Source organism: Rhagoletis pomonella, unplaced genomic scaffold (genome assembly GCF_013731165.1).
Source record: "Rhagoletis pomonella isolate Grant_MI unplaced genomic scaffold, Rhpom_1.0 Rhpom_scaffold_00008, whole genome shotgun sequence".
Taxonomy (NCBI): domain Eukaryota; kingdom Metazoa; phylum Arthropoda; class Insecta; order Diptera; family Tephritidae; genus Rhagoletis; species Rhagoletis pomonella.
The window spans coordinates 42,285,807-42,290,287 of NW_023458562.1; the positions used below are offsets into that span (position 1 = coordinate 42,285,807).

At 46.4% G+C, this 4,481-nt stretch overlaps 1 protein-coding gene across 1 annotated transcript in view; it reads right to left on the bottom strand.

Annotated features, from left to right (window-relative positions):
* Positions 1-4,475, bottom strand: part of LOC118744887 (polyadenylate-binding protein-interacting protein 1) — a 33,007-nt gene extending 28,532 nt beyond the window's left edge. The window contains exon 1 of the mRNA XM_036478300.1: positions 4,371-4,475. The gene's annotated coding sequence lies outside the window, so the exon portion shown is untranslated. The remainder of the gene's footprint in view (positions 1-4,370) is intronic.
* Between the last annotated feature and the right edge of the window lie 6 nt (positions 4,476-4,481).

Consider the following 4,481-nt stretch of genomic DNA (forward strand, 5'->3'; position numbering starts at 1 on the left):
TTTGACAAGTCCAACGCTACTAGAATCGTTCTCTCACAGGGACGGTTTCGGTTAAGGCCACGAGTTATCTGAGTGTTTATGGCGTTAAGTGCTGTTGTTGTACTGTGCACTTTACGGAAACCATGCTGATGCTTCCCTGGGGTCAAGTGGTTTGTGAAGTACGGGAGTAACAAGGCCTCAAGTGTATTCGCTACCGGGGAAAGGAGTGTTATCGGACGATAAGAATCTCCTTTGTTGGCAGGTTTCCCCGGTTTGAGCAGTGGGACCACTCTCCCCACCTTCCAGATATCTGGTATGATGAGAGTGGCCATAGACAAGTTGAGGACCTCCGTTAGGTGCGCTACCCCCGCAGGACCCAAATTTTTTAGCATCAGCATGCATATTCCGTCGGGACCCATAGCTTTGGAGGCTTTCGCCTTCCCGATGGCCACCTGAACTTCACCGCAAGTGAAAGCAAGGGGGGCACAAGTTGTTGGCAGTTTGTGCAGCCTTCTGGTCACTCGACGCTTGGCTTTGTCCACCGGAGGATGCAGTATGAACTGCCGGCTAAAATAGCTCGCGCATCGCTCCGGGTCCGACGAAGCATGGTCGCCGAAGGAAATTTCGACTCTGTCGTCGTGCTTCGTCGGATTGGACAGCGACCTCACGGTTGACCAAAGCTTGCTCACACCAGAGGTGAAGTTACAGGTCTTCAGATGCTCCTCCCACTTCTTCCGCTTATGTACGTTTACTAGTTGCAGAATCTCCGCGTTGAGATCCCTGATACGGGGATCTCCGGGATCGGCCTGACGAAGGCTATCACGCTCATCGGCTAGAACAGCCGCTTCGGCAGGGAAGTTTGGACGTGGGTCCGTTATACATACTGCCGGTATGAAGCGAGCTGCAGCAGCAGTGACAGCCCTGCGGAACTTAAGTTCACCGAGATGGACGTCGGTTGGTGTGGGGAGCGCTGTGAAGGTGTTTTCGGTAAACTCCGCGAAACCTTTCCAATCAGCTTTAGAAAAGTTGATATAGGTCCGGTGTTTGGCGGAGGCAAAGTCGGTTGGTTTATCTATCGAGATGACTATGGGTAGGTGGTCTAATGCTAAAGTCAGCATAGGTCGCCATGTTATGCTGTTTATCAGACCAGCGCTGACTATGGTGATGTCTGGCGAGCTACTGCAGTTACCCATAATCCTGGTGGGTGCGTCGTCGTTCATTGTGCAGAATGTCGAATCGTCTATCTGCTCAGCCAAGTCTGTTCCCCTACGATCGTTTGACAGGCTTGAGTGCCAAAGATCGTGGTGCTCATTAAACTCACCTACTACCATACGGCTTTCACCTCTGAGGAGCGCACCTATATCAGGGTGATATCCTGCCGGGCAGCAGGTGACAGGGGGTATGTATATGTTAAATATTTCGAGCTCAACATCGCCTGACCGGATAGCGATGCCCTGACATTCTAGGGTGGTATCCCTGCGGTCGATGTCTGCTTCGATTAGACGATACTGCACGGTGTGGTGCGTGATGAACGCTAAGCCACCACCATTATCTCGCTCGCGATCTCGACGGTGCACGTTGTAGCCGGCGCAATTCAACAAAGTTGAATTGCTGTGCGACTTCGTCTCTTGGGCCGCAGCTATCAATATACCATGCCGACACATGAAGACGGTTATCTCCTCAATCTTGCTCTGTAGCCCGTTGCAGTTAAATTGAGGGAGCTTCATGTGGTTCGGGAGACGTGTCGTGATGTGGGGTGTAAGTGATGTGTGTGTTCTGTTGTTGTTGTTGTAGCAGCATACAAATTCCCCAAAGACTTTTTGGGGAGTGTTGCTGGAGTGACAGTCCTTGGCCAGATATAAATCTGGGTCGTTCCGGTTACGTAGACCCGACTGTCGTGGGAACGGGTCGTTCCGGTTACGTAGACCCGACTGTCGTGGGAACGACAGTGTGTGTGTGTTCTTACCGCCGTTGGCTGTGTGCGTTGCTGTGATGGTTGCCGCCCTGTGGTGGTGGCGGTAGGCGTCGCAATTGAGGTCTGCGACCGAGCAGCGCAACACGGGCCCTCGAAGTTCCCAGTCCAATCTCGCGTGGTACGCAGACCTGAGCATGCCCTAAAGTGGCACCAGCCAAGGCAGGTGTTGCACTTGACTGATGTCACATTACGGAATATCCTGGTCTGACATACCGTGCAGATTGTAGGGGGAACAAAGAGTTGTTGGCGGCGGCGTGGGCCACCCACGCCACTTGCCTTGGCTGGTGCCCGGGTGGACTGAGGTTAGCCGTGGAGGTGCTCTGTTTGAGCAACAGGGGGCCACGTACGACGTGGTCCACTGTCGATGTGTCCGTAGTCCCGAGCAGACTCTGAGGTGACTCCACCCCTCGCAGGCAATACACTTGACTGAGGTGGAGTTGTGGTGTAGTCGTCTCCGGCATACACAGCAGGTGTAGGTTTCTGGCCCTGGGTTTGACTCGATGCCAGCCCTCAGTAGAAGAATATGTAGTGAATGTAGCCCTATGGACGAACAACTTCAGAGATACTTCGCCGACCTAAACGGGGTTAGATCGCCGAAACAACAGCCCTTGGTCGGGTAAAGCCCGAGTCATTCCGGTACGTAGAACCGGCTGTCGTGGGAATGGTCGGATTCATCGTGAATTTGGCTGAAATTCACTGGGCAGTGCAGACCCTCCCTGATTAAATCCATTGGAGCTATTACAAATTCACGTTGTTCCCAGGATAAAACTACACATTTTAAATTGCCCTTCCAAAACATATAAACGTACACAATTCCAAAACGATTTTCGCTGGAAATAAAAAAAACGAATACAAGACGGATTCAAAACATCTTTCGGACTGATTGTTGATGTACATTAGCTAGGATCCGGAAATTCGAATAACGGAAATACTGCGAGATGATTTTTAGCGAGTTCGAAGTTTCAGCAGAAATCACCTAGTTGGACGTAAATTTAATTAAAAGATGCATAATATATTGATTACTGTGACTAGTGGGCACGAAATTAATGTCGAGAAATTTAGAGTATTCGCATAGTGCTGCATAAATATTTTATTCATGGAGTGAAATGATTTCGAGTGCTTTGCTACCAAGTGGGCAGCGTTCAGAAGAAGCGCAGGAAGCTAGCCACAGAGAATATAAAAGGTATTTAATTAATTTATGCTAAGATCCGAACCCTTAATCGGTTCAAAGAGTAAGATTAAAAAAAAAAATCATAAAGTCACCAACAGAAGCTCTAGTAGCAAGATGCTCTGTTTTTTACTTTGTTTGGGTGACCGGTAACTATAATAACTATAACTTCGGTTATATGCATGATACTTTTATGAAATTTGCTACAAATATCTCTTTTTACTACAGAAATCAGTGCGCCAAAATTTAGACACTAGCTTAAGTCGTTTAATTGGTGTCAACTTTCATTACTTTATGTCCCACTGTGTCGTGGGGGTGATATCATAGTAACTTTGCGCAGATCTTCTTTCTTCGTAGGTGACCTTCGATTTTTCAACGTTTTTATTTCGACTTATTTTGAAGAGGCTCCCCCGAGGATACCTGTAGTCGGAGCAAGATAATCATATCATTGACTACCTTGGTCGTTGCCCATTTTTTGTACCAACCTCGAACTAATAGATACTTCTTGAAACCCAACCAAATCCGAGTGTATTAGAAGCCGAGGGGGAGATGAGCCTTTGAAGCTTAATCTTGGTCCTTAGGCAAATGGATCGCCCATTAATTTACTCCCATCATCCTCAAAATTGTTAACATTTTCCAATCTGAGAGCTTTATTTTTCAGTGGAGGGATCGTCACTGCCTTTCCTGATAAATTTCTAAACCACACCCGATCAATCTACTATGATTACCCCCGTAATGTGTGGAGTGCCTTATGCGCCATACCTTTAAGAAATTATTCACATAACTTTCGAAAATGTTATTTAACTTCCTCCAATTCTATACGTCTTCTCTGTTTTTACCTCTTCGGCTATTCGTAAAATTTTCTCAGCCCTTGCAATGATCAACAACAGACACACTGGGGGTCAGACGGGTAAACTCTTTTTGTTTTCTTCTATTGTATTGCTTAATTTTTAATATACTCCGTGTATTTTCACTTTTCATTTTTTACCACCTAGGTGAACGGTTTGGGTTGTCAAATATAATATTTCACCCATGACCAACAAAGATGGGCTTTCATCACCTCAAGACAACGTTATATTTATATACATACTACCAGAAAACCACTTCATCAGCTTTCATTTGGTTTCCTATATGTTTTAAATTCGGTTTTTGCTGTGTTGTCCATCCACGTTTGCTCGATCACGCCGTGTAAAAATAAAACAAAAACCAATCTAATGACTTCCTAGTATGTTACCTTATTTTGCTTACCTATTTTTGGAGAATATAAGTTGAGAAACTGAATAATTTTCTTCCAATATTTCACAAAGTATTAAATTGCTCAAGCTACAACGTACTATCAACCAGTCGTCACTTCACAAA